The following is a 12,069-nucleotide window of genomic DNA, read 5'->3' as shown; positions in this document are numbered from 1 at the left end:
TTAAAAAATTGTGGTGGTGCCAGAGCAATAGCACAGTAGGTAGGGTGTTTGCCGTGTACATGGCTGACCTGGTTTGACTTCCGGCATCCTATATGGTCCCTGAGCCTGCCAGGAATAATATCAAAGCGTAGAGCCAGAAGTAAACCCTGAGCACCACTGGAAGTGGCCCCCAAACCAAAATAAATAAATAAGTTTAAAATGTAAAGTATAGCTACTAGGCTATATACCCATCTTCCTTCTATCAAGCATTAGTTATTATAATAAGACTCAGCAGCTTACCAAATCCATTGGTTGCTTCTGCTTACCTATCAGATCTTCCATCCTCATTCCAGGTTATTCTTTTGGACCTAATGAACATCCTTGGTGCCAAACATGGCAGTCATTCCTTTCAAGTTCTGGTTTCTAGCCCAATCAGTCTTAATAAGACATTCTTTTAGGAGGTGTGAAAAAAGGTGAGGTAACATGGATTTGGGTGACCTAATTCCTGCCCACTTTTCACTTTATGCCAATGGATTTCAAAGCCACAAAATTCAGGGGTCAGCATATGTAGCTCATATGACAGAGCCTTGCAGGATTAGGGTCCTGGATTTCTTTTCCAGAACCATATACCCCACCTGCCCGTGCTCCTGAGGATCACAGAAGAGCCCCCGCCACTAACAAAAACAAGTTTTTGAAAATCACAAAAATCTAGCTAAGTTTTCTGATCCAAATGATAGAGTGCTTCATGAATGTTACTACCTGTGGTTACTGTCTTAATAGTTTAGACATCTCCAACTCAGCAAATCCCAAACTGAACACATTACCTTGTCTTCCTTCCCCTAACTTATCCTTCTCTGCTGTTCTCTAATTCAGCAAACACCCCATTCACACATCCAAACCCAAATCCTGGGAGCCCATCTATATACTCTGACCTCCCCCTCTTCCTCCTCTCCCTCCATCTCCTCCTCAACTTCTCTCTCCTGCCCCTTCTCCATTTTTCCTCCCTCCCCTTTACTCCTTCTATCTGCTATTCCTCCACCCTTCTTCTCCCTCATCCCCTCCTCTTCTTCTTTCCCCTCCTTCACTCTCTCTCTCTAGCCTACTCCACCTCTCCCTCCCCTTCTCTCTACTCCCATCTTCTACTTCTCTCTCTCCTCTCCCTGCTCTCAATCCTCCCACTCTCTCCTCTCCCTCCCCACTCCCCAGGATGAAACACTACCAAGTTCTTCCTCACCCTACTTCTCAGTGATTCTCCCCATACCTACTTCTGTCCATCTTAGGGTCTGGACTGTGGTCTCCAACAGCATTTCTTAACCAGGTGGCAAACGGATATTCCAAGTGGGCTGTAGGTGAAGATTGCCTAAATGAGGTTCATGACATGAGACTAAGGGACCCAACAGGTGGGAGGAGGGCCAGAAGAAGGAAACAAGGTCAGAAGGAGACATAATCAGAAAAAGGTTGAGAGCCACTGGCCTATTTCACCCTCTGAAAGATAGCTGCCTCACCAGGCTCCTGTCCAAAGCATACCTACCTATCCCTGCCCAGCTAAACACCCAGCAGCTAGATTCTTCTGTCCAGTTCCTTGGGTGGCTCTACACAACTCTGGATCCAATTAAAGAAACTGGCCTGGCATGGAAGATTCTAAAGCCCTCAACCCCCCTGCCCACTCATGCCTGGTCCCTTGGACAGGCTGTTTCCAGAAATATTCTTCATACCCTGTTCACCTGGCAAAGCCAACTTGGTGCCCGGGAATCCTAAATGGTCCTGCTCTCTCGGGAAGCCCAACTGAGTCTCCAGGCCTTGGGAAATACCTGGACTCCCTTTGTTCTTCTGCCTGTGTGCTCTCCCTGTACTTGGTTGACTTCCTTCGTCCCAATTATAAGTTGTATGAGATCAAAAACCATGCTTTGTCTAGCCAGTGCAAAGTGAAAAAACCCTGGTCTGGGCTGACCTAGCCAACAACAGGGTCAAGTTCCTGATCCTCTCCAGAGCTGACTTTCCTCAGTTCTAGTCAGATGAAAATATTTTCTACCAGCCTATCTGATCCAGATGATTTCTGGGAGAGGTGAGGAAGATAACAAAAGCAAAGACGAAAATGTTTGAAGCTCTCTGCAGAAATGCAAAGGCTTCTTATGACTGCTGGCTTGACAAAATGCATAATTTACAGCCTTGGAAACCCTTTTTGTGGCTTACTTACAAAGACTATAAAACTGAAGAGGATAAATTTTGCTTTATCCAGGGGTGTTGCCTCTCCTCCCCCGCTTCGGTGTTTTCCACTTGGTGCCAGAGCTGAGATCCACAGCCTCCTGTGTGTAAGGCTCACCTCCAAGATTCAGTTTTAGGGGGTTTTTTTGCTTTGTTTTGTCTTGTTGGCCGTTCCTGGCAATCATCAAGGTTGTTTACTCTGATGCTGCCCTTGGGGTCACTCTTGGCAGGCTCAGGGGGCCATATGGGGTGCTGAGGACTGAACCCAGCCAACTGCATGCAAGGCAAACACCCTCTCTGCTATACTATCATAGCTCTAGCCTCAAGCTTCAATGTTTTCATGACACCACATCTCCCAGGTGACTAGGTGGGGAAGCAAGAAAACAAAGGCTGGAGACTGGAGGCCTCTGGGGACCAGGTGCTGTCTATCTTCCAAGAGAGAAAAAAAACCCAGAGGGGCCTGGGTAGGTGTGAGGGGAAAATCTTTTCCTTTCTCCACTACACACATTCCCTGGGCTGCAGCCCTGCTTGCCAGAGGTCTGTGCCCAGTCTTGAAGGAACAGAACCGCCCCCCACCAGATCCCCCATTTCTCAAGTCCCTGCTGTTCCTGATGCGTAACTGGAACTGTTTAACCCAAAAGCAGAGGCAAGCACAGCATTTGGACGGAAACAGAGACTTGGGAAGACAGACTGTGGGTCGGGGGTCCAGATCCCTGGGTGAGCCCAAGTGCAGGGTTCTCTCTGGGCTTGACCCAGCAGCCTGGGTGAGCTGGCAGTTTCTTCTCTCTGGAGCAAGGGGAGCTTGCCCTGCCGGGCCTCCCTCTCCAGGCAGCTGTCAAGGTCAGAGCGAGAAGGCAGAAGCACTTTGGAAAGGGGGTAGCGCCCGCCCCCAATCCTTCGGGGAGCACAGTGGGTGGGGTTAGGGCTTTGTGTCTGCCTCCAGGGAGGCAATGCTGATGCTTAGCCCTCAGGCAAGGGGTGCAAGGGGGGAGGGGGCTGCGCCCCAAACAAGCTCTTCACTCTCTCTCTCCTTGCTCAAATCAGGTGTTCCATTCATGTGACATCAATAACAGCATGTGAGGGGGGTGGGAGGATCACAGAGCAGGCTTTGCTAATGCTGGCAGGAAAATAGGTCAGCCTGCTTTAAGATTCAAAGCTGGCCCCAACCCAGGCTTCTTCTTTTTTTTTTTTTAAGTCAAAAAAATGTTTTTAAGACAATGACAATTTTTCTGGCATTAAGACTGTACGTAAGTGGGCCAGCCCTGTCTGCTAAGTAACCAATCTACGCTATACGCTGTTCAGGAGGGCTTCTGTCTCCTTCCATGGATCCCTGGGGTGGCCTCAGAGGACAGGCTGGGGGGCAGGCAGGGGCGGGGGTTGGGGGGGATGCTGCCCCAGAGGCCTCTCTGGACAGGCAGGAAGCTGCGCTCACTGCAGCCATCAGCTCTGGGTTTCACCTTCGCTTTTCTATTAATTAAAGTTAATTCATTTAGCAAGTGTTCCGTCAGACGCCAAGGTGCGATTAGGCTGCAGCTTGATAGGGCAGCTCTGACCCACATTAAAAATGAATTAGGCAGCCTAAAATTGACATCCTTTTCTTTCTTCTTCTTTTTTTTTTCCCCAGGACAAAAAGCAAGGAAAAGTGAACACATCAAGGCATGAATTAGCTTTTTATTCTTCAGGGAAGTCTCCAGCACAGATAAACTTGGGGATCTCTGTCTATTGAGACATCTTTTTTCCCCCAAGTTCCTTTCCACAACTCTCCACTGACAGGCCAGACCAGAGGCTGCCAAAGGGACATCTGCGTCATGTGACCATGATGTGTGATCAGGCTTCACACACACACACACACACACACACACACACACACACACGCAAGTGTGCTTTACATGAAGCAAATACAGCAGGACCATTTCAGAGACAGACTGACTGGCAAATCCTTCAGTCTTACAGGACTGTCTAAGACGATAATTGCCTTTGCCCTGCAGAAGCTCTCAGTTAAGCTGGGGGTGCAATCACCCTTCCCCCATTACACACACACACACACACACACACACACACACACACACACACACACTCATACAAGCAAACACTACGAACAATGAAAAAGTAAGGCAAGCTGAGCTTGCTACTGTGTCTTCCTGCCTAGGGCTCTAGGATGTTGAAGGCGAGATGGTAGTGGGAATGAGCAGATGAGCCGCAGGACTGTCAATACCGTAAGATGTTCCAGACAGGCATGAGTGATTTAACGGACACAGAATTAACACAACTTAATTCTGAAGAGTTTAGCTAATACACCAAAGTGGGGCATCTCCAAAGAAACAGGAGCACCCCACCACCATCATCAGTGTCCCCCAAGGTTGCATCCGTGGTGCCTTCCTGGGCAGAAGGCACCCTGAAGGCAGGATGTGAGTGTCTGTGCAGTATCCCTTCTGGTCCACATGCCAGAATAAGCTGTCAAATGAGGGGGAGATCTGGCAAGTTTGTTGTGTTGTTGTTTTGTTGGGGTTATTTCGAGGGAGGGCCACTTCTGTTTGAGTGGTGTTTGGGTTTATGTTTTTATTTTATTTTGTTTTGTTTTGTTTGACCTCACCCACTGTGCTCAGGGCTTACTCCTGGCTCTACTACACTAAGGGATCGCTCTTGGTGGAGCTCAAAGAACCAACCCTATGGGATGCCTGAAATCGAAGCTGGGTCGGCCATGTGCAGAGCAAGTGTTCTACCCACTGTACTATCACTCCAGCACGAGGGCGGGGGAAATATGGGGGTGATAATATGAGGTTGAGAGTCTCCTGGGATCAGGATTTAATTGCTTTGGCTTGTACCCCTAAAACACTACACACCGCAGTTGCCATCTCTCAAAGTGAGGTCAGAGCCCTTAAGCGTGAAAACCAACTGCTCTCTTGGTGCCTTTCCAAAGGCAAAAGAATGACTTTGACGAATGTCGAAGGGGCCACTTACCTCCCCTGGCCTCAGAGGCTGGATAAAAGCCATCGGAGTCAGAAGGGCAAGCAAAGGTCCCTACAGAGCTGGCCCCTTGCAGTTCCTGATGGGCAGCCCCCAGGATTGCATTCATTGAACAGAAGATAGGACACGTGCCAATGGCCCAGCTCTCTGCTGGGGACCTCATAGCCACCAGCAGGGAATCCCCTGCTACTGGCTCACAAGTAAAGAGTCCCTCCCCATTATGGGACCTGTCTCCTTACTCCATGGCACTAGCTACCCAGTACAAGCCATGCTCAGAGTGGCAATACAAGGTCTCTGAGAATGCCTGTCCCCCCTATCACAGGTGGGGACCCACTAGGGACCCACTGCTAGGAGCTCGGGTCAAAGGGACTGAGAATTCAGTATAGAATGCAGACCCAAAATCTGCACACAAGGGAAGAGTTATAGAGCTGCCTAAAGACTGGCAGGGGCCCTGTTCCAAGAAGGAGTATATAGTGCCCCCAGAGCCCTCTAAAATAGTCAGATAGGAAGGCAAGGGGACACTAGAGCTATTTTATCCCCGAAACAAGCTTTGCAAAGAACAGGCCCAAGAGTGAGTCCTGAGCAGGGCTGAGGGAACAAGGATAGTAGGACAAAGGGAGGAGGAATAGGCCTGTAGACGAATATGCTGTGCATGGAGAGCTAGGAAAACATGCTGGGGACAGGGACGATTTCCAAAAAGTAAAACTCCCATGAGGGAGTGCTTCCGGGCCCTTCCCTTAGTGAGACTGACATTTCCCTGGGCACAGGGCACCTCTATACAAACTCTGATACTTTGAGTCTTGGGGTTCACAGATGTTGAGCCACACCCTGCAGGAGGAGTGTCTCAAAGGGCACCCTGTGTTGAAACCTGCAGGGTGAGCATCAGTGTTGCTCTGTGAGCTGGTCATACAAAGGGAAGAAGCAGAAGGAGGCATGTATGTGAGGGGGAACTCAGGATCTCTGCCTGCTGGGCAGCAAAAAAGCAAAGCAAAGAAAGAGAAAAGGCCAGATGTTTCTCAGGCAGACACAAGAGACCATCTCCCTACCCCAGCCCAATTGGACAGGTCAAGGGCATTTGATACGAATGACCAGGACCAACAGAGAGCCCCTGACAGATGTTGGCTGAGACAGAAAGCAGAAGGGGAGAGAAAGTACTACTGGACTCAGCTACTTCCTGATCTCCAAATGCTATCCCAGACTAACCCAGCAAGTCTTCTCACATCTGCCCACCAGCACACTGGCAGGGCAAGAAGCCAGAGAACAGGTGTGACAGAGACAAACAAAAAGACAAGTCTTGGAGGTCCAGCGCTACAACCCTTCAGCCCTGGGGCTCAAGAATGGTTTGTTTACAGACAAGTTTATAGTTGGGTTTTAATCATAAAAAGTACACCCTCTTTCACCAGTGCAACCTATCCACCACCAAGATCCCCATCTCCCTCCTCCAGTACAACCTTCCCACCACCAATGCCCCCCAGTTCCTTCTTTCCCCACCCCCTGCCTATCTTCAAGACAGGCATTCTATTTCTCTCACTCACTACCATTGTCGTGATAGTTGTTGGTGTAGTTATTTCTCTAACTGCATTCACCACTCTTCATGGTAAGATTCATGTTGTGGCCAGTCCTTCCAGCCCTCATCTCAATTGTCTCTGGGAATTATTAACAGACTTGTCTTTTATTTTCCTTAATTCTCACAGATGAATCAGACTATGGTTCTAGAATTTAGCAATGAGAATGTGCAATCGCGTACAAAAAAGAATATCCCCAGCCCTGAAATTCTAGAAATCCATCCAGTAGGCAGGAACTCCATCGCAGGTAGTGCTGGGGTGCTGAGGCCAGTACAGGAGAAATGGAGGGCAAGGCTCTGTCTCCTGGAATCGGCCACGGCTGCACACTCAATGTCACTGTGCCCCCCAAACTAACACACGGAGCACTAACTTTGGAAGTGGGGCCTTGGAGACACAGTCAGGCCAGAGGATGGAGCCTGGGAATGAGCTGGGTGAGAGGAGACTGCCTCTATGCCATAACAGGAAGTCCCTTCAGAGGGGTTGTCCACTCACCAACCAGGAAGTAGCTCCCACAGCAACAGGGGGCCCTGGCATCCTAACCTGGTATCCTTGCTAACCTCCGGCAGACCTACTGAAAGTAAGTAGTTCAACCACATACCAAGTTCGACCACTTTGCATGGTCTTTACCATTGGAGCCCAAGCAAAGTACAAATGTCATTGGCCGGGGCCGGGCGGTGGCGCTAAAGGTAAGGTGTCTGCCTTGCCAGCACTAGCCTAGGACGGACCGCGGTTCGATCCCCCGGTGTCCCATATGGTCCCCCAAGCCAGGAGTGACTTCTGAGCGCATAGCCAGGAGTAACCCCTGAGCGTTACCGGGTGTGGCCCAAAAACCAAAAAAAAAAAAAAAAAAAAAAACACAAATGTCATTGGCCACAAACACAGCTGTGTCATGACTAAAATGCCCCAAGCAGAAAAGTCTCAAACAGTCCCCTTGGGTGACAGCAGTTATCTCAGGTTGCCTCTTATGAGTAGATTATTGTTTTTCTATTTACTCTTTTCTGGGATTTCAAAATCCCCTGCTGACAGTATATCTGACTTATTCAGATACTTATCAAGAAAATATAAAATCTCCAATTCTTGGGACAGACTGAAGAGGAGGCAATACCCTGGGGGATGTCATGCAAGGGGACCAAATCATGGGGCCAGAGTGATAACACAGCAGTACAGCGTTTGCCTTGCATGCTGCTGTTGATCAGGCATGAACCCGGGTTCCATCCCCGGCATCCCATATGGTCCCCTGAACCTGCCAGGAAGTAATTTCTTAGTGCAGAACCAGGAGTAACTCTTGAGTGCTACTGGGTGTGGCCCCAAATCATAAAAAAAAGGACCACATCATATTTAGAAAGTTTAAAAATAAGTATGAGCTTAGGTATTAAGTTCAATTTTCCCATATGTTTCATATCTGCTCTTTCTCATGCTGCATAAGACAAGCAGAACACGACTATTAATCCCATTTCACAAAGCTAGGAGAACCACATGTGGTGGTGCTGAGGATCAAACCTGCATCAGTCATTAGCAAAAAACGCAAACAGGTCCCTTCAGTCTCTCCCAGTTGGTAATCTCACAGCAGGGCCAGACCCCTCAGGCCTGCCTTCACAGACAAAGGATCTACCTTTCTGCCAGGGCACCTCTGGTAGCCAGTTTTCACTCAGCCTCTCTTGGCCTTTCTGCCTGGGAGCCTCTAGGAGAAAGGTTTTTTTGTTTGGTTGGTTGGTTGGGGTTTTTTTTTTTTTTTTTGGTTTTCGGTTTATGGGTTACACCCGGCAGTACTCAGGGGTTACTCCTGGCTCTACGCTCAGAAATAGCTCCTGGCAGGCTCAGGGGACCATATGGGATGCCGGGATTAGAACCACCAACCTTCTGCATGCAAGGCAAACATCTGACCTCCATGCTATCTCTCTGACCCCTCTAGGAGACAGTCTTTGCTGGACCCTTCTTGGCTCTCTCAGGAGAGTTTCAGGAGACTACATCAGTCATTAGCAAGACAAATTCCCTACCCATTGTGCTGTCTCTCCAGAAGCAGCCCCTTTTTTGTTGGTAGACTTTAGTTTCTCTCATCAACCAAACAAACTTGAACCCAGATCTTCTCACTCCTAATCAGGAAGTTTTCCTTTAACTGTTGCTGCCATTTCATTACCTGAACAAAATCCAAATGACTGCTATATAACAATTGTGCTGAACATCAGGAGGAGGAGGAAAAACTGGACAGGACATAATGATATAAAAGACCTTACTAAGCAGTGGTCCTCAAGCTACACACCACAAGCCACATATTGCATGTGTTCCCATTTTGTTTCTTCACTTCAAAGTAAGAGATATGCAGTGTGCATAGGAATTTGTTCCTAGTTTTTTTCTATAGTTCGGCCCTCCAACAATCTGAGGGACAGTGAACTGGCCCCTTTTGAAAAGTTTGAAGACCACAGGAAAAGGAACTAAAATTATGCATAGATGGCTCTTAGAAATGAACCTATACTATAATAAAGAAAGTCCTCTGTGTCCAATTTGTTTGTTTGGTTATTCGCTCACCAATATTTAGTATGTACCTACCATGTACTATGCTTGTGGAGGCAACTGCAGAAAAATTGCAGAACTAAACAGAAAAGAACAAGCTGGGAAGAGAGCTCAAATGGTAAGAACATGCCAGCCATGTATGAGGCCCTGAGTTCCATTCCTGACATATCATCCCCTACTTCATGTTGACTCTTACTGCCACTATGTGTAGCCCAGTGACCTTCTAGTACCACTGGGTCTGGGGTGGGCTCAGGCACCAACAGGTGTGGTCACTATTAAATACACAAAGACTAGCAAGGGCAATGTGTTTGCCTTACACACAGCTGACCCAGGCTTGATTCCTGGTACCATAAAGGAAATCCTGAGGTCTGCCAGGAGTAATCCCAAGTATAGAGCCCCAGAAGTAAGCATCACTAGGTATGTCCCAAACACACACACACACACAGAGACACACACACACATACACACATATCTATATCCCTTTCAAAAAAGGGTCCAGGTAGACTGTCCTCCTAGAAGTCACAGTTAACACTCTGCAGATGTCTTTCTTCCAAGAGGAAAAACAGGATTAATTCAACCATATGTTTATTGATACACCCAACAGCAGGCACTGATTGCACAGCAAAACAGGTGGGCCATGGAGAGATGCAAATTGAATTAGCTCAGTGGCCACCACCACGTGTTATATTCATGGGGGACAGGCCTAACCAGCCAGGTACTCACAAAGCAGTGGTCACTTCAGAGGGACAGGACTGGATACATAAATGCAGCCCCTTAAAATGGTCAAGAACAATGTCAAGAACAAGCCAGCAAGGAAATTCTTCACTCCACTAACTCAGGGCCCTTCACAACATGAGGTATTGTTCCTCCAGAACCCCAGAATCTGGTGGGGTCCATGTTTAGGACAAGGCACAACAAATATTGGAATTAATTTTTAATAGTATTCTGTGGAATATTATGCATCTGTTAGAAAAAATGAAGTCACAAAATTTGCTTATACATGGCTGGATTTGGAGACTATCATGTTGAGTGAAATAAGACAGAGAGAGAGGGTTAAGCACAGAATAGTGTCTCACTATTCTATGGGGATTTAAGAAAAATAAAAGTCAGTATAGTAATAGCACCCAGAGACAATAGAGATGAAGGCCAGAAGGACCAACCCATGATAAGAAGCTTATCGAAGAGAGTAGTAAGTGCAGTTAGAGAAATAACTACATTAACAGCTACCATGACAACAAAAGAGAGAGAAATACAATACCTGTCTTGAAGACAGGGGGTATGGGGAGGTAGGAAATGGGGGACAACAGTGGCGGGAAAGTTGCACTGGTGAAGGGGGGTGTGCATATTATGGCTAAAACCCAATTACGAACATGTCTGTAACCATGGTGCTTAAAGATTTTTAAAAATAAATAGTATTTGGGTGGAAGTGGACATCCTCCCAAATAGATCAAGGGGAGTCTTAGGGCTACTCAAGGAGACCTTACACAGCAAAGCAGTCTGACAGTTCAATCTAGGACCCAAGGCTTCAGCACTGCTTGGGTCCAGTGTCTACTTCAAATAGTAGGGCCTCACCAAGTAGTGCTCAGAGGGTCTCCAGAGTCACATCAGGAGGTGTTCCCAGGATGTGCACTTCAAGGGGCTTGGTGGTACCAGGCTGGGACTCAAGTCCTGGCACATGCCAAGCATACTCTCTCCCTGGCCCAAGTTCCCTTTCAGAGGTAAATGCATATCCCAGGCAGAACCTTGAGACACACATAAGTCAGAGGGAGAAAGATAGACCAGAATAGTCTCACTCATCTGTGAGATTTAAGAAAATACAAAAACAGTATGATGATAATACCCAGAGACCATGGAGATGAAGGCACGAAGGACCAACCCACGATATGAAGCCTACCACAAAGAGAGATGAGTTCGGTTAGAAAAATTACTACACTGACAGCTATCATGACAATGGTAATAAATGAGAGAAATAGAATGCCTGTCTTAAAGACAGGCAGGGCACAGGGGAGGAGGGATTAGTGGTGGTGAGAAAGTTGCATTGGTGAAGAGGGGGGAGTGTTTTGTTTTGTTTTTTTTTATAACTGAAACCCAACTACAAACATGTTTGTAATCATGGTGCTTAAATAAAGATATTTTTAAAAATATAAAAATAGGGGCCGGGCGGTGGCGCTAGAGGTAAGGTGCCTGCCTTGCCTGCGCTATCCTAGGACGGACCGCGGTTCAATCCCCCGGCGTCCCATATGGTCCCCCAAGCCAGGAGCGACTTCTGAGCGCATAGCCAGGAGTAACCCCTGAGCGTCACCGGGTGTGGCCCCCCAAAAAACGAAAAAATATATATATAAATAAATAAATAAATAAATAAATAGGGGGCCAGTTCACCATCCCATAGACTCTTGGAGAACTAGACTATAATTTAAAAAAAAAAAACTCTGAACAATTTCCTATGCACACTGCAGATTGCTTATTTTGAAGTAGAAAAAAGAGAACAAATACAATATTTAAAATAAAGAACAAGTAAAGGTAAATCAATAAATGTACCAGTACTTCAATAGGAACTAAGGGGCCTGCTTTTGGTGAACTATAGTTTGAGGACTCCTCCCTGCCCAAGAGTGAGAGGAGGAGTTGAAAGACAGAGAGAAGGAGGAGAGCTTGAGAGTGTGATGCATTTTCCATTCACAAGGGCACTATGGGCTCAGGACAAATGAGCCGCTAAGCAGACCAGGCAGCAGTGGCAAAAGCATCCAGTGGGCCACATGTAGTCTCCGGAGTGTAGTTTAGGGACTCCTGCCCTAAATGATAATACATCCCATTTCTGATGCCAGGCTGCATCTGTAATAATGTA

General features: G+C 47.4%; 1 protein-coding gene across 1 annotated transcript in view; it reads right to left on the bottom strand.

Annotated features, from left to right (window-relative positions):
• CACNA1D (calcium voltage-gated channel subunit alpha1 D) overlaps positions 1 to 12,069 on the bottom strand; it is a 378,619-nt gene that overhangs the window by 259,649 nt on the left and 106,901 nt on the right. The gene's annotated exons all lie outside the window — the stretch shown is intronic.

The sequence above is a fragment of the Suncus etruscus genome, chromosome 7, assembly GCF_024139225.1.
Source record: "Suncus etruscus isolate mSunEtr1 chromosome 7, mSunEtr1.pri.cur, whole genome shotgun sequence".
Lineage (NCBI taxonomy): Eukaryota > Metazoa > Chordata > Mammalia > Eulipotyphla > Soricidae > Suncus > Suncus etruscus.
Note: the sequence above shows the minus strand (reverse complement) of the source record. Positions and strands in the feature narration are given on the sequence as shown.